Below are 19,153 nucleotides of genomic sequence, written 5' to 3' on the forward strand. Positions count from 1 at the left end.
ATTGGTTGAAGGTAATACTGGATTCTCATCTAGCTAGACGGAGGCTCCAGTATTTGGTTAACTGGAAGGGTTATGGCCAGGAGGATAATTCTTGTGTATCTGCATCTGATATTCATGCCAAAAGATTGGTTCGTGCTTTTCATTGGGCCCATCCTGATCGGCCTGGAGGCATGGATGAGGGTTTGGTGACTCCTCCTCAAGGGGGAGGTACTGTTATGAGCTCATTTTCTTGTTCACCTTTGATGTCCGATGAACTCCCTCTGCTGATGAAAGGAGGTGGTGAAACTGATTTGGATGGGAGAAACCTGTCATCTGAACAGGTGGATTGCGATTGGACATCCGGAATCTCTGAGTGGATATAAGGCAGCCGACGCCCTGTAGGGTTGCTGGTGATTTCTCTGCTCTGAGCTCTGGCCTCCAGTTCAGTTCCTGTCTTCTAAAGCTAAGTTTTTGCTCTGTTATTGTTCCATGAGATTTGGTCTGATTTGCTTAGTTTTGTGTTCAGCCAGCCCCAGCTGGGGCTTTGCTGAATTTCCATTTTTGTCCCTGATCGGTTAATTCTCTTTTGCTCTGACGTCAGAATATATTGGAGTGCTAATATAGGGATTTTGAAGTCTAGTGACTTCAGGGCCGTTTTTCCTATCAGACGTGTTGGGACAGTTTTGATAGGGTTTTTGCGGATTGCAGCCAGCATCTTTTCTGTCCTTTCCTATCTAGTTAGTTGGGCCCCATCGTTTGCTCTGCCTGTCTTTCTGTCTGTGTTTGTGTTTTCATCTGTTTTCACCATCAATACATGTTGGGGGCTGTCTATTGCTTTGGGGTCTGCTCTGGGGCAGTTTAGATTTCCCCTTTCTTTCTTTAGGCTTATTTAGTTCTCCGGCTGTGACGAGGTGTCTTAGGCCTTTAAAAAAGGAAAAATGTCTGTAATGGTGAGCTTAGACCCGAGTGGGCATGATTGTGTCACACTTGGGTTCCTCCATTCAGTGTCAGCATGGCTCAGTTAGGTCGATGCTGTGGATGAGAGATACATTTGTTGCTTGTCCCCAGTGCTGGTGTTGGGGGTCATAACAATAAAATGGAGTTTTTTTTTCCATCCAATTCTCTTTAATAAATGCATTTGATCTCATTATGATCTGTCGTTCAATACAAGGACACTACTTGAGAAAAACAGATAAACTAAAGTTGAGTACAAGTCATATTCTATTCATACAATAAAATACCTTAGCTCCAGAAAGACATTTTGAGGCTGAGCTATGAAATCTGCGATCTGTTATTGTCACTGCTGAGGCAGAAGCACTTAAACGTGTAATATGAATTTCTATGGAGCTATTATTCAGATGGCTGATTTTTGCACTTATCCACTGTAATAAACACCCACGGTTTGCCTTTTCTTATTTGGGAAAGAAAAAAAACCTCACAAAGCATCAGAGGGATGAACATGAAGCTGTTGAACTTAGTCTGGAGCTTATTTTGAGAATCACTTTTTACATTACAATATATAACAATGTTATAAAAGTTTCTAAAACTTTAATGAAAAGTTCACTGCTCAGAGTAAACAGTCCATGTGTGTCCATCAGGAATAATCGTATTGAAGTCCTTTATATGACTTGTTTCCTCCACTTTTTACCAGTTTTCCCCTATACAACGTCTTTTTCTTATTTATAGTTGTTTGGCTGCTACTATGCCTCCCATACACATCACACACAAAAATGTAGCACATGCTCCAAAGCTCCAGAAGCATGCAAGACTTTGTATACAAATACTTAGCAGTGTAATTGTGAATCCAGATCTGGTGCAAGGTAAAACACTTAGTAGAAAGCTATAACTGCCTGAAATATATTATACAACAGAACTAAGTAATGTAGATGTTAAAGGGAATCCGTCACCCTTTTTTTTTTTTGACTATGAGCTGCCGGCATCGACATCAGGGGCTTATCTACAGCATTCTGTAATGCTGAAGATAAGCCCCCGATGTTACCTCAAGGATAAGAAAAAAGAGTTAGATTATACTCACCGGGGGGGGTCTGGTCTCGGTCCGATGGGTTTTGCAGTCCAGCGCCTCCAATCTTCATACAATGCCATCCTCTTCTTCCCTTCCTGTAGTGGCTCTGGCACAGGCGCACTGCTCTGCCTTGTTTATCTTTCAAGTTACATTGGGGGCTTATCTACAGCATTACAGAATGCTGTAGATAAGCCCCTGATGTTGATGCTGGGAGCTCATAGTCCAAAAAAAGGGTGACAAATTCCCTTTAATCCTACACTGGGGGAGATGCAATAGTTAATAGAGAACTTAAGCAGCATTGGGGACAGAACTACCAAGCATTGTAACTGTGAAGACAGCTCTGGGCTGGATTGAAATATTAGAAGACAACAGTATAGGGGGACATTTCAAAGCAGTACTAAGCAGTGTAGCTGTAAGTACAGCTCTGAGCTAAAATAAAATATTAGAAAACAGCAGTATGGGGGACTTTATACAGGAGTTGTGACACCTAGGGTGGTGGCGTGCTTCTAAGAGTGGACCCTCTGGGTCGCGACACTGAAGCTCCCCCGAGTGAGCGGACCAGGTGGAGCCAACCACTGTACAGGGATCGTTAGGGGCAGACCTGAGGGAGTCAGGTACCGCGACAGCTGGCACCAAGAGGGACAGCTCAAGGAGCGGCAGAGAAGCCACTCAAACTGGAGAGAAAGGACTACCAGGATGGAGCAGGAGGACAGGACTACCAGGATGGAGCAGGAGGACAGGACTACCAGGATGGAGCAGGAGGAGAGGACGACCAAGACGGAACAGGAGGACAGGACTACCAGGATGGAGCAGGAGGACAGGACTACCAGGATGGAGAAGGAGGACAGGACGAAGCAATAGGACTGGACTACCAGGACTGAGCAGGGGGACAGGAACAGGCCGAGGAGAACAAGGATGGGCTAAGTAACAGAGAGAGTAGTGGGCAGAACCCACGAACACGGCCAGGATTAGTGTATGAAGTGCACTCGATAATCAGGCGCCTCCAATATGGAGGAGCCACCTGATATACCCTGTGCCAGCACCTGATTGCAGCACCAGTGCTTCCAGTTCAGGTGCTGCAGGATTAAAGGAGCGGAGGAGCGCGCGCCTGCAGGCTGGGGCGAAAGCGCAGATTCGCCGCTGGACGGAAGGCCGACAGTGAAGGAGAGAGACGCCGGGACCCGCTGGGTAGCAGGACGGCGGAGCGTGGAAGTGGATAGGCGCGATGCAGGCACGTGAGTGGAGGGGCGCAAGGTGGGCATGGCAGTCGTGGACATGACAGGCGCAGCGGGCGCCGTCATGCCAGGAGTTCTGAGGAGTAAATCTGTGGATCTAGTTATTGGGTGAGATAAAACACTTACAAGAGAACAGAATCCCCAGCTGTCTGTAACCTTGAATAAGTTGTTGTAATCTGATGTCTTAGTGAATTTTCCTAAGCAAAACAATGAGTAAATGAAAAGGTCAGAAGGAAAAAGTGGGTTATAAGAAGAGAAATTTATTTATTATTTATTTATGTATTTCCAACCTACAATGCATTTTGCCTGTAGGTTGGATTATTTAAGACCATACATAACTGTCGGACAAGAGAGGCTACATTTATCTGATCCATTTAACTAGAATGTTTTTAAATGTGCAACTTGTGTGCTCTTCAGAACATTGGTGTAAATGGAAAATGACGGCAGAGTTAAGTAATATTTTACTCTAGTTACATCTAAAGCGGCATTCATTATTTTGGCTGATACAGATCGATACAACTCCACAATCTAGTATATTATATTTTGGAATCAGATTGTATCCCTACATTAGAGACTAGACACCCTATGTAAAGAATAGAAAAATATGCCTGTGTTTTTTTTATTTCAATTTCCACAACATATTGAGATAGAACATATTTTTCTTTTTGGGAACACATTTCTTTTTATTTATTAAAAACTGTGATGTTCATTGAATTGGATTAAATTATAAGCATATTAATCCCATATTGATGAGAAATCTAATTTCTCCGTGTGGTTGGTTACGTTTCAGCACTGATGTCCAATTCCTGCCTTGCTGGCTGCTTGATTAAACGCGGCGTCAATTTAACTCAAAATACAAAATTTCATCACAGGAAGACGAGCAAACTCCAAATTAATCCATGCTTTGGGGACTGGAATCTGTGTTCATTTTATTCTGCCTGTCAATCATTTCTTGATATCTTTATGTAGACTATTCCAAAGTGGAATCACTCATCTCCATCCCACACCAAACTCTTCAATCACTCTAATTATAACCTACTCTCGGATTTTTACTATTAAGGGGTTTTAACTTTAACATTTGCAACATGTGTGGTTATCAAATAAAGAACCATCTGGAAAGTAAAGCAATTCGCGAGGGAAAAGTCATAAAGGTGAGCAACATTGCAATGTAAACACATCCTGCTGTCTGCTCTGATAGACATGCTGAGAAAACCGGATCTGCCTCAAAACTTAATATTTCCCATATAAGAGTAACAATGTTAAATTTCTCCAAGAAAAAATATATTCTCTTGACTGTGTTAATTTGTATGCAAGATTCTGGATTTTCCTTGCTCATTTACTACAATTACAATTTTTTTATATTTTTGATGTAAATCTTGTCAAAATTCCTCTGCTCAGAGTGTCTGGGTCTCAGTGATGGACAGCTCTGTCATCCTATCCTGTGCTGGGGCGTGCTGAGCTGTCGGTGCTTTGATTGACAGCCTGGTTGACCTATCTGAGACTGAAAGGTACAGAGATTTCTCCAGGTGCTCCCTGTTCTTGGTAATTACCCTGCTATTTAGGCAAGCTGTCTGGCCATATCACTGCCAGTCAAAGTTTCTTCTCTCTGGTGTGTGTCTGCCTGATCTTTGAACCCTGTTCTGACTACCCATTTCTTTTTTTTTTGTCCTTTGCTTAGATTCGCTATTTCTCTGGTATTCTGACCCCGGACTATGACCTGATCTACACCTTCATCTTTTCCCTTAGTCTACTATGTGTTCTCCTGGTACTGATCTCGAAACATCTGATTTCTCTGCCTCGCCGCCTGTTTGTGACTGATGACTAGCGTCACAAAACTAAATTAAAATATACAAACATAGGACAACTAAAATGACCCATATTTATGACCTGTATTGTAAATCAGAGCAGTATTTACTAGTCTGTGGGTAGTTACTGTAATTGTAAAAGTACCTCGCTAACAGTAAAAATACTGCCCTTTTGCACCAGAAAAAAAAGCGAGATAAACTGTCCTTTATGTAACAGAAACTTGTTCATCTGGTTAGTATTATAAACCTACACAGACTAATAACATTAAAAAGCACAGGAAAAAGAGCTATACCATTGTCTTATATTAACAAAATTATAACTGCTATAATACTGCCCCTACGGGAAGTATTCAGACCCCTTTACATTTTTCATTGCAGCCATTTGGTAAATTCAAAAAAGTTCATTTTTTCTCATTAATGTACATGCTGCACCCCATCTTGACTGAAAAAAAAAAGAAATATTTGCAAATTTATTAAAAAATAAAAACTGAAATATCACTCCTTTCTTTCTGTCTTTATTGTGGTTATTCTAGGCTGCTGTACACACATACAGCAGCCCAACCCTACCCTAGGCTCTATTTGATTATGCACCTGTGTCTGGGCCTGTTTCACCCTTCATCTGTGGTTGCTGGTTTGGCAGTGTGGAGGTCAGATCTGAAATGTCCATGTCCGGGCATGTCTCATTTTGAAATACAGTTAGCAATCAATATGTTCATATGCAATTTATGTATGGCGTTCTGACCACAAGCAGAGCTGGCCTCTCCATTTTTTTATTTGATATTGGTTTGTGGCTGACCACCACTGTTGCCGTGCATGCTGGGTTATGTTAGCCACTCTTTCTGTGTTCATTGTGATTGATCTAGGCTGCTGTGCACACACGGCAGCCCTGCCCTGCCCCAGTCTCTGTTTGATTGCGCACCTGTGTCTGGGCCTGTATCACCCTTCATCTGTGTTGCTGGTCAAGCAATGTGGAGGTGAAATCTGAAATGTCTATGTCCAGACCTGGTCAACCTTTATCTGCATTTGCCTTTTCTGGCTCCAAGGGAGTGATTCAGAAATGCTTCAGGTATAGTTTGCATTTAATATAGTCTTGCTTTTAATACATTTAGGAGGCCGTAATGGCACAGCGAATATAAAAAACATAAAGTAGGACTGCCCTATATGAGAATGCCGTGACGTGGCGGGGTGGCTCAAATAACTGATCAATGTTTTGCTAAATGTCTCATTTTGAAATACAGTTAGAAATCAATATGTGCATATGCACTTTATGTATTGCGTTCTGACCACAAGCAGCGCTGGCTTCTTCCCTTTTTTTTATTTGATATTGGTTTGTGACTGACCACCACTGTTGCCGAGAGTGCTGGGTTATGTTCGCTGTTCTTTCTGTGCTCATTGTGATTGATCTAGGTTGCTGTGCACACACACAGCAGCCTTGCCCTGCCCCACGCTCTGTTTGATTGTGCACCTGTGTCTGACCCTGTATCACCCTTCATCTGTGGTGCTGGTAAGACAGTGTGGAGGTTAAACCTGAAATGTCTATGTCCGGACCTGGTCAACCATTATCTGCGCTCACCTTTTCTGGCTCCATGGGAGTGATTCAGAAACTCTTCAGGTACAGTTTGCATTTAACATGTCCTTGCTTTTAAAGCATTTAGGAGAAAGTAATGGCACCACGAATATAAAAAAACGAAGCGTAGGACTGCCCCATATGAGAATGCCGTGACATGGCTGGGTGGCTCAAAATGTTGATCAATTTTTTGCAAAATGTCTCATTTTAAAATACAGTTAGAAATCAATATGTGCATATGCACTTTATGTATTGCGTTCTGACCACAAGCAGCGCTGGCTTCTCCCCTTTTTTTATACTATAATACTGCTCCTATGTACAAGAATATAACTACTATAATACTGCCCCTATGTACAAGAATATAACTATTATAATATTGCTCCCTATGTACAAGAATATAACTACTATAATACTGCTCCTTTGTACAAGAATATAACTACTATAATACTGCTCCCTAGGTACAAGAATATAACTACTGTAATACTGCCTCCTATGTACAAGAATATAACTGCTATAATACTGCCCCTATGTACAAGAATATAACTACTATAATAATGCCCCTATATACAAGAATATAACTACTATAATACCGCTCCTATGTACAAGAATATAACTACTATAATACTGCCCTATATGTACAAGAATATAACTACTATAATAATGCTCCTATGCACAAGAATATAACTACTATAATACTGTCTCCTATGTACAAGAATATAACGACTATAATACTGCCCCGTGTGTACAAGAATATAACTACTGTAATACTGCCCTCTATGTACAGGAATATAACTATTATAATACTGCTCCTATGTACAAGAATATAACTACTATAATACTGCTCCTATCTACAAGAATATAACTACTGTAATACTGCCTCCTAAGTACAAGAATATAACTGCTATAATACTGCTTCTATGTACAAGAATATAACTACTATAATACAGCTCCTATGTACAAGAATATAACTACTATAATACTGTCCTATATGTACAAGAATATAACTACTATAATACTGTCCTATATGTACAAGAATATAACTACTATAATACTGCCTCCTATGTACAAGAATATAACTACTATAACACTACCCCTTTGTACAAGAATATAACTACTATAATACTACCTCCTATGTACAAGAATATAACTACTATAATACTGCTCCTATGTACAAGAATATAACTACTATAATACTGCTCCTATGTACAAGAATTTAACTACTATAATACTGCCCTATATGTACAAGAATATAACTACTATAATACTGTCCTATATGTACAAGAATATAACTACTATAATACTGCCTGCTATGTACAAGAATATAACTACTATAACACAACCCTTTTGTACAAGAATATAACTACTATAATACTACCTCCTATGTGCAAGAATATAACTACTATAATACTGCTCCTATGTACAAGAATATAACTACTATAATACTGCTCCTATGTACAAGAATATAACTACTATAATACTGCTCCTATGTACAAGACTATACTATAATACTGCCCTATATGTACAAGAATATAACTACTATAATACTGCTCCTATGTACAAGAATATAACTACTATAATACTGCTCCTATGTACAAGAATATAACTACTATAATACTGCCTCCTATGTACAAGAATATAACTACTATAATACTGCTCCTATTTACAAGACTATACTATAATACTGCCCTATATTTACAAGAATAAAACTACTATAATAATGCTCCTATGTACAAGAATATAACTACTATAATACTGCCCTATATGTACAAGTATATAACTACTATAATACTGTCCCCTATGTACAAGAATATAACTACTATAATACTGCTCCTATTTACAAGACTATACTATAATACTGCCCTATATTTACAAGAATAAAACTACTATAATACTGCCTCCTATGTACAAGAATATAACTACTATAATACTGTCCCCTATGTACAAGTATATAACTACTATAATACTGTCCCCTATGTACAAGAATATAACTACTATAATACTGCTCCTATTTACAAGACTATACTATAATACTGCCCTATATTTACAAGAATAAAACTACTATAATAATGCTCCTATGTACAAGAATATAACTACTATAATACTGCCCTATATGTACAAGAATATAACTACTATAATATTGCCTCCTCTGTACAAGAATATAACTACTATAATACTGTCCCCTATGTACAAGAATATAACCACTATAATACTGCTCCTATGTACAAGACTATAACTACTATAATACTGCTCCTATGTACAAGAATATAACTACTATAATACTGCTCCTATGTACAAGAATATAACTACTATAATACTGCCTCCTATGTACAAGACTATAACTACTATAATACTGTCCCCTATATACAAGAATATAACTACTATAATACTGCTCCTATTTACAAGACTATACTATAATACTGCCCTATATGTACAAGAATATAACTACTATAATAATGCTCCTATGTACAAGAATATAACTACTATAATACTGTCCCCTATGTACAAGTATATAACTACTGTAATACTGCCCTATATGTACAAGAATAAAACTACTATAATAATGCTCCTATGTACAAGAATATAACTACTATAATACTGCCCTATATGTTCAAGAATATAACTACTATAATACTGCTCCTATGTACAAGACTATACTATAATACTGCCCTATATGTACAAGAATATAACTACTATAATACTGCCTCCTATGTACAAGAATATAACTACTATAATACTGTCCCCTATGTACAAGTATATAACTACTATAATACTGCCCTATATGTACAAGAATATAACTACTATAATACTGTACTATATGTTCAAGAATATAACTACTATAATACTGCTCCTATGTACAAGACTATACTATAATACTGCCCTATATGTACAGGAATATAACTACTATAATAATGCTCCTATGTACAAGAATATAACTACTATAATACTGCTCCTATGTACAAGAATATAACTACTATAATACTGCCCTATATGTACAAGAATAAAACTACTATAATAATGCTCCTATGTACAAGAATATAACTACTATAATACTGCACTATATGTACAAGAATATAACTACTATAATACTGCTCCTATGTACAAGAATATAACTACTATAATACTGCCTCCTATGTACAAGAATACTACTACTATAATACTGTCCTCTATGTACAAGAATATGACTACTATAATACTGCTCCTATGTACAAGAATATAACTACTATAATACTGCCTCCTATGTACAAGAATATAACTACTATAATACTGTCCCCTATGTACAAGAATATATCTACTATAATACTGCTCCTATGTACAAGAATATAACTACTATAATACTGCCCTATATGTACAAGAATATAACCACTATAATACTGCTCCTATGTACAAGAATATAACTACTATAATACTGCCTCCTATGTACAAGAATATAACTACTATAATACTGCCTCCTATGTACAAGAATATAACTACTATAATACTGCCTCCTATGTACAAGAATATAACTACTATAATACTGTCCCTTATGTACAAGAATATAACTACTATAATACTGCCCCCTATGTACAGGAATATAACTACTATAATGCTGCCCCTATGTACAAGAATATAACTACTATAATACTGCTCCTATGTACAAGAATATAACTACTATAATGCTGCCCATCCTTTGTATTATTTCTAGCTTGTGAATTTTAGATGCAATTGTTTGTTCTTTTTATAATTAGCCTCTGTTTTATCCATATTAATTTACTATCTGTTGATAAGGACAATTCTCACTGAAATGTGTCTTTGTTTTTTTGTAGGGAAAGCTTTTGACACGTTCGTTGTCCTGTTAAAGATTTTATTCTTGCAGTGCGATGAAAAATGACTGACGAACAATCAGTAAGAATAAATCTCCTGGCTTCTATTTATCTGTGATAAACCTCCCCAGCATTGTACATCCATCATGCGCCGTTCAGCCCACTGCATTGTGCTTGATGGAACGGCGGCAGGAGCAGTACACTCAAGTGGGTTTAGAAAAACCAGAAATCTCAAAATGCAAGGTGTAATCGCGTGGAGAATTACAAAAAGGGATAATGTGATTGAATGCTGTAGATAGTTTGAAAACACATCACAGCCACATACACAAAGCCTTTACATTCCTTTTGTGCACTCAGACATCATCCAGCACCTTTATGCCAATGCCATGCAGTCATTTTTATTCATCTTGCTCTCAAATTCCACGTTTAGACATTGTAATGTTTCGCTATTGTTTTTTTTTTGCTGTCTTTCAAAGAGAATATGGGTCAGAGCGACCGGTTGGACACCGCTTCATCGCCCTGAGCTGGTGGTTGTCCCAAAGTCAACAGTTTCTCCAATCTTGGCTCAATAATAAGTTCATGGTTCCTAGCTCTATATCTAAACATCGTGGCCAATTTACATTGGTTGTTGATACCTTCTCCCTAGGCACCCTACTCCAAAGGCTCATGTCCTGCCAACATCCCACTAGGACTTCTAGGCACAGAATATGCCAAAAATGTTACAGATGAGATTATGGACCTCCTTATGGGTTCTTCAAGGGATCTAATGGCTTTTGCTCATGTGATTTACATAATTATTTTTTTAAACAGACATCACTATAATAACTACCAACTATCGTTGCTGCTCAGTATCTTCTTCATACATGGCTTTATAGAGCTCTTCATGGCAAACTTAGTTGGATTTCATCCTCTCCCTTCTGCTTCTACTTTCCAAGTGGTCAGTGGGAATCTGTCTGGTTTCCTGTGGATCTGTTTGGATGCAGGTACAAGTAGAACATGTCCAACCTTGGCTGCACAATTCCAGATGGTTTCCCATGGATACATCTAGATGTTCATGAATGAATAGCTTCATAGGGAATATAGATTGTTTTTGCATGATTCAACTGTAAATTATGATATATAGCAAGGATCTCTAGATTCCCTATGCAGGTAAGGACCTTCCATTATCTTTACAAATCCATAAGAGATTTGATGGACAAAAGAAGCAAAAAGTGGATGTTTCAACATGACATGCTGGGTTTCACATTAGTTTCTCAGTAGACTTTGTGAATGGTTGCATCATCTTGTACTATGTTAATATAAGTCTTAGCCAAACACATAATATTTGGGACCCTTCTTTGGTCTGTGTTGGACGATGATGCACAGATTAAAGCTAAGGTGTAAGTTCACTGAAAGTGTTGTTTAGAGACACAACACATGTCTCCAAAGGGTACATGTAAATCAGTTTAAGAACCTAGAACCTTAGAAATTACCTGTAAAATTCTCATGTTAAATGCTTGTGCAAGGCCATGTGCTCACTCTCTTACTGTCACGCTTGCTGTTCACTTCTAAAGGGAGGGGAGAAGGTCAAGTAACTTGCTGGTAGGAACTGGAACCAGCATGCAGCCACATGTTGCCCAGCACACATGGTCAAACTTCAAACAGGTCATTAACTTGATTCATCTGCTAATAATAAGGATAATAATTTTATTTCTGTAGGCCAACATATTTCGCAGCACTTTACATTATACAGGGGACTTCTACAGACAATAGACATTACAGCATAACAATAAACACATAGATCAAAACAGATACCAATAGGAATGAGGGCCCTGCTCGCAAGGTTACAATCTATAAAGGAAAAGGGGAGACACGAAAGGTGGATGGTAAAAATTGCTTTTATTGTTTTTATTGTTTGGACCATCCCTAGTGTACCTGTTGCTGCATGAACCAGTTAACAGTCTAAATATGTAACAGTACAGACACAGAGGGCTATTAAATGCAAAAAGCATGTGAGAACATGATGCGAGGAACCTGGATATGGTAAAAAATTTTGAAATGAGCCTCACAGGAATATTTAGATTAGTGCGTTGATGCGATTGGCCAGTCTGAACAATTGCATTTTTAAGGCACGCTTAAAACTGTGGGGATTAATCGTATTAGCCTGGGTAGTGCATTCCAAAGAATCGGCGCGGCACGTGAAAAGTCTTGGAGACGGGAGTAGGAGGTTCTGATTAATGAGGATGTTAACCTCAGGTCATTAGCAGAACGGAGGGCACTGGTAGGGTGGTAGGCTGAGATGAGGGAGGAGATGTAGGGTGGTGCTGAGCCATGGAGTGCTTTGTGGGTGAGTGTAATAAGTTTATACTGAATTCTGGAGTGAATGGGTAGCCAGTGTAAGGACTGGCATAAGGTAGAGGCATCGGTATAGCGATTGGTGAGGAATATGATCTTAGCTGCAGCATTCAGGACAGGTTGGAGAGGGGAGAGTTTGGTAAGAGGGAGACCGATTAGTAGAGAGTTACAATAGTCCAGACGAGAATGAATAAGAGAAACAGTAAGAGTTTTTGCAGAGCCGAAAGTAAGAAAAGGTCGAAATCTAGAAATGTTTTTGAGGTGCAGATAACAAGAGCGAGCCAGAGATCAGATGTGGGGGTGAATGAAAGCTCGGAATCAAGTATGGCCCCAAGACAGAGGGCATGTTGCTGGGGAGTAATGGTGGAACCACACACGGAAAAGGCAATGTCGGGCATAGGTAGGTTAGTAGAAGGAGGAAACACAAGGAGTTCAGTTTTTGACAGGTTCAGTTTCAGAGGGAAGACATGATGTTAGCGACAGCGGTAAGACAATCACTGGTGTTTTCCAAAAAGGCAGGCGTGATATCAGGAGAAGAAGTGTATAATTGAGCGAACTGAGCGTCATCAGCATAGAGATGGTACTGGAACCCAAATCTACTGATTGCTTGACCAATAGGGGCAGTATACAAAGAGAAGAGGAGGGGACGTAGAACCGGTTCTTGAGGAACCCTAACAGTAAGGGGAAGATGAGAGTAGGAGCAGCCAGCAAAAGATACAGCAGAGGAGTGGCCAGAGAGATAGGAGGAGAACCAATCTTTTGTACAAAATGGCAGCCCCTCCCCCACAAACCAGGCCTTTCATCTAACTGGTAATTGACTATTTGTTCTGTTTATAGCTTTTGTCCTACCACTTTTGTATTTGCATATCTGACAATTGTATACGTATAGCCATTGTGTATATAGTGTTTTGTCTACTATGCTCTTATAGTGATTTAATTTATGATTTAACCTTGGGCTGCTCTTTTATCTCGATCCACGAATCCACAAATCCATGTTCTCGGTTTTTCTCATGCTACCAGGGCTGGTTTCTGGCCCGATGTAATCCAAAAAACAGACCGGGCTTAAACCTAATGAGGAACTGGTGGCAGTCCTACCGGCCTGGCAGGGCTCTGTTTAAATGGTGCTAGTGAAAGGGGCTTCTCAGTCTGTCACGGTTGTGAGCGAGTGTTGTGCCACATCAGCCGCTGCATGGACCATATTCACTATCTCCCCATGCCACCGTGGTCTCATGTGGACAGGTGGTGTCTGTGTAAAACTGTGCCAAGCAGACCTTATGTATCCTCAGGGGATGCGGAATGTCACATTAGTAACATAATAGTGACATCAGGCGGGGTGACAAGGTGTGGGTTCATCACAAGTGGTGGCAGTGGTGGGATTCTGCATGATCTCTACAGTGTCATCCATCACAGTTGTAATTACATTTACAAACCAAAAAAAAATGGAAAAATTATGTTCTGTCTATTGGTTTTATATAGGGTTGAGCGGACCCATGGAAGTTCGGGTTCTGCAGGTTCAGCCAAACTTGAGTTCAAAGGTTGGTTTGGATATTTGATCCTAACTTGACCCTGGACCCAAACCCCATATAAGTCAATGGGGACCTGATTGTTGGAACTGTAAAATAACCTTATTTTGGATCTTACCAGCCTCATAATATCAGCCCCCATCTGTCTGCTTTGCCTTTGCTGGTTACTAAAAATGGAGGGACCCTAAAAAATGATGTGGGATCTCACCTATATTTAATAACCAGCTAAGGCAAAGCAGACAGCTGGGGGCTGCTATTAATAGGCTGAGAAGGTCCATGGATATTGGATCCTTCTTAGCCTAATAAGGTCAACCTTCAGCGTCTTCAGAAATGGCGCATCCATTATAGATGCCGCAAGTCTGGCGCTTAGCCTCGGCTCTTCCAGATTGCCTTGTTGCATTGGCAATCAGGGTATTGAGACTTTACAGTATGAGTTTTCTCTTCTCTAGTTTTATATTTTATGCATATGTTAATATACATTATTTATTTGTCTATGGATTCCTGAACATTACTAAGTCATATCTTCTTATAAAGTATACTGTTCAAAGAAATAAAGGGAGACCAAACAGCCTGTTGCAAATGGAATAGTGTTCCCTTTATTTTTTTGAGCAGTATATATACTTCTGTGAGCCAATCTAAAAGTGTTGAACTGGTCTTCCAAATTATCAAAGGATTCTCTGGTGGGCTTATGTACTAAAATAATGAGTTCCAGAATCATAACAATGGTTACAGCAGAAGACAAACCAAATTAAAGTTGGTTTTGAGCACCCTAAGACTCTGGAAACAATTTATTCATTACTCACATAGTGTTCGTGCACGTACCCTGAACATGGACTTCTTCAGGAAGCCTGTGTTACTGTTCAGGCTCGGCAGCCTGAACATCGGGTATTTTCAACTATGTCATCTGTGTGACAGCATGAGAAACACCGGCAGCTCTGATTGGCAATAAGTTTGTTACCGCCTGTCAGAACTCGATTCCCATGCTGCCAGATGACAACGTGTGAACAAGCAGCTCTTCCCTGCAGTAAAAGGTTACCACCAGTCACAGGCATCGGCTGACGAGAGTACTAATCTCATCATCCTACACCTGCTCTCTCTGAGAGCAGCGAGAGCAGTTGTTCTTTGATAAGAGTATTCATCAGCTGGCATCTGTGCAATAAATAAATACATTTTAAAAAGAGTGACATGGCTGCAACCCCCAGCTATCAGCTTTATTGGCTGGTTATTAAAAATAGATGGGTCCCCACACCATATTTTTTAATTATTTAAATAAAATAAGTAGAAAAAACATTGTGGAGCCCCCCATTTTTGGCAACCAGCTAAGCTAAAGCAGACATTTGAGGGCTGGTATTCTCAGACTTGGAAGGGGCTATGGATATTGGCCTTCCCCAGCCTCAAACCAAAGAGGAGCTTGGTTCATTTGGTGGAACAGTGCAAAATGAGTATATTTTTTTTAACCCTATATTTAATTTGTTTTGGGGGTTTTAACAGACCTCAGAGTACAAAAGTCCATTCAAATAACATTGAATACATTCAATACAAATCAATTTTTCCTGATCAAAGTTGAGTGAATAAAAATTTTGGGACATTTGCTTATCACATTTCGGAGTCCTTAATCCCTTAAACCGAGGAGGTATTTTCATTTTTGCCTTTTTGCTTTTTGCTCCCCTTCTTCCAAGAGCCATAACTTTTTTTTATTTTTCCATAAAAATATGGCCATGTGAGGGCTTGTTTTTTGCTGGACGAGTTGTGCTTTTGAACGACACCATTGGTTTTACCAAAAAACGTCCAAGCGCGGTGAAATTGCAAAAAAAAGTGCAATCCCACACTTGTTTTTTGTTTGGCTATTTTACTGGGTTCACTAAATGCTAAAACTGACCTGCCATTATGATTCTGCAGGTTATTGTGAGTTTATAGACACCAAACATGTCTAGGTCCTTTTTTAGCTATGTGGTAAAAAAAATTCCAAACTTTGTTAAAAAAAAAAAATGCGCCATTTTCCGATACCCGCAGTGTCTGCATTTTTTGTGATCTCGGGTTGGGTGAGGGCTTTTTTTTTGCATGCTGGGTTGTCATTTTTAATGATACCATTTTGGTGAATATACGATCTTTTGATTGCCCGTTATTGCATTTTAATGCAATGCGGCCAAAGAAACATAATTCTGGCGTTTTGAATTTTTTTTTCGCTACGCCGTTAAGCGATCAGATAATCCTTTTTTTATTGGGTAATTTCTGAATGTGGAGATACCAAATCTGTGTATTTGTTTGATTTTTTTTTTTTATTGTTTTATTTTGAATGGGGAGAAAGGGGGTGATTTGAACTTTTATATTTTTTTATTTTTTTAAAAAACATTTTTTTTTACTTTGGCTTGCTTCAATAGTCTCCATGGGAGACTAGAAGCTGCCACAACCCGATTGCCTCTGCTACATAGAGGTGATGATCAGATCGTCTCTATATAGCAGACTTACTCAATTGCTATGAGCACCGACCACCAGGTGGTACTCACAGCAAGCCAGCAATGACCACCATAGAGGTATCCAAGAGACCTCTGGTTATCATGCCTCCCCACCGGTTAGCCGCGATCACGTGACGGAGGTCACCAGGGGCCCGATTTCCAGCCCGATGGCCAGAAGCGCCTTAAATGCGGGTTAATAGCCGCAGGTGGATCGCGATTCCGCGGCTGTTACGGGCACTTGTCAGCTGTTCAAAACAGCTGACATGTCCCAGGAAAGATGTGGGCTCACCGCCGTAGCCCACATCAAAGGGAGGGAGTACAACATCAGCGTAAATGTACACCCAATGTCGGAAAGGGGTTACAGAGGACCTTTCACTAGATTTTTTTTTTTTATTTAAACTAATTTCCTCTTCCAATTGGTTCAGTTACACTGATTTTGGAACAGTTTTTCCTTTTCATTTGCGCCCCTCCACTCCAGAGTTCTGCCCCCTGATCACAATGATTCAAATTTCTCTTCACGAACTGGGCGTATAACACAGAACTTCTCTGTGGGCGTGGACATGTTTTGATTGGCCAATATCAAGAATAAAACGCACACGCACGCAGAGATGTTCTGTGTTATCCGCCTAGTGGGTTAATGGTAAAATTTCCACCATTATTTCCGGGGAGCATAATTTTGCAATGGAGTAGCATAGAAGAAAAAGAAAAACTGCTCCAGAATCAGTGGAACAGCAGCACCTGGAAGAAGTGTCCAGTTAAAATTTAAAAAAATTCCACTGAAAGGTCAACTTGAAGGTTACTATCGATAATTACTTTTGACTTCTGACTTTGCTCCCGTTCAGCGCTATTTTTGCAGAGATCGAGATAGTGTAGGGAGTCTTCCTGAGAGAAGATATGCAAATTATCTCTAATCCAGAAGGAAAAGTGTTGTCTCTCAAAACAAGTGACTTTGACTATTGCCAGGCTCTGAAATCGATGGCGTTCTGCTGTCTAAAATCTAATGGTTACAGTCAGCTTAATGAACTGGCTCCGGGAAGAATCCGTATATGGATATTACCATTCTGCATGAGGCACAATCCTTCCAGTGTAAATAATGTCTTCCTGAATGTCAATAGCTCTTATCTGAGCACAGGTCTGTCAGCACAGCACCTTGTTGTTTGCATAATCTGGTTACATTATGAATACAAACAGTCTGATTAACAAACAAACATTTAATGAAGTGCAAGCGATTAATGCAGGAGCGGTAATTAACAAGAAAACTTATTTATTGAAGGTTAGAAGAATGTAAAGTAAAACGTTCAAGTTTTGCTATAGTGATTTGTGAATGTTCTTCCTGGCATTCCTAGAGGAGTAATACAAGGAATTGTATCATGTATTTATAAATACAGTGCCTAGAAAAAGTATCCATAGCCATTGAACTTTTCTACATTTTTTTCACGTTACTCTCACAAACTTAAACGTATTTTATTGGGATTTTATGCGATGGCAACACAAAGCAGCAATTACTTGTGAGGTGTAAAGGAAATGATACAGAGATTTGTAATTATTCTAAAAATATTAATATGAACATTGTAAGGGTCATTTGTATTCAGCCCTTGAGTTAGTACTTTTAGGACCACCTTTCACTGCTAATACTACAGTCTTTTGCGGTCTGACTCTGCCACGTTTTTCCAGCTTTGCACATCTAGAGGTGACCTTTTGCCCTTTCTTCTTTGCACACTCACTCTCGCTCAGTGGGATTGGATGGAAACATCTGTGATCAGCAACTTTAACATCTTGTTACAGATTCTCTGGGATTTAGGTCTGAACTGTGACTGCGCCATTCATGCACATGAGTATGCTCTGATCTAAATCCTCCATTGTAGCTCTGACAGGATGGTTAGGGTTGTTGTCCTGCTCGAAGGTGAACCTACACTCGTATTAAATCTTTTGCAGCCTGTAATAGGTTTTCCTCCAGGATTGCCCTGTATTTAACTCCATCTTACCATTACCTCTGTCCAGCTACTCTGCCCCTGCTGAAGAAAAGCCTCCCCACAGCAGGATGCTGCTACCACCATGTGTGATGGTGGGGATGGTGTTTTCAGGGTGATGTGCAGTGTTGGTCTTCTACCACATATAGTGTCTTGCATTTAGTGCAAGAAGTTTTACTTTTGTTTCAGCTGACCAAAGCAGCTTCTTCCACATGTCATGTAGGAGCTAATAAGCAGAAAACTGTGGATATACTTATATGGTCTCCATGACGGAGCATGGCTTTTTTTCTGGAGACTGCAGACTGGTAGACAAGCTGCATACAGGTGAGTACAATGTATAGGGTAGCTAATTAGGCTCACCGTTAATTGCTCTCCATTCATTTACTAATATTGGAAGCCACCTATGATCACAGCATAAAAGCTAAAAATGAAAAAATAATATTTCCAAGTTCAGATATTCT

At 39.5% G+C, this 19,153-nt stretch overlaps 1 long non-coding RNA gene across 1 annotated transcript in view; it reads left to right on the forward strand.

Moving 5' to 3' along the window:
* The first annotated feature begins 5,941 nt into the window (after positions 1-5,941).
* The window catches only part of LOC141092219 (uncharacterized), a 38,731-nt gene continuing 25,519 nt past the window's right edge, over positions 5,942-19,153 (forward strand). Inside the window, exons 1-2 of the long non-coding RNA XR_012232711.1 lie at positions 5,942-6,108; positions 10,413-10,491. This is a non-coding gene — a long non-coding RNA (uncharacterized lncRNA). The remainder of the gene's footprint in view (positions 6,109-10,412; positions 10,492-19,153) is intronic.

This window comes from Dendrobates tinctorius, unplaced genomic scaffold (assembly GCF_039654945.1).
Source record: "Dendrobates tinctorius isolate UK_male_01 unplaced genomic scaffold, ASM3965494v1 ptg000058l, whole genome shotgun sequence".
Taxonomy (NCBI): domain Eukaryota; kingdom Metazoa; phylum Chordata; class Amphibia; order Anura; family Dendrobatidae; genus Dendrobates; species Dendrobates tinctorius.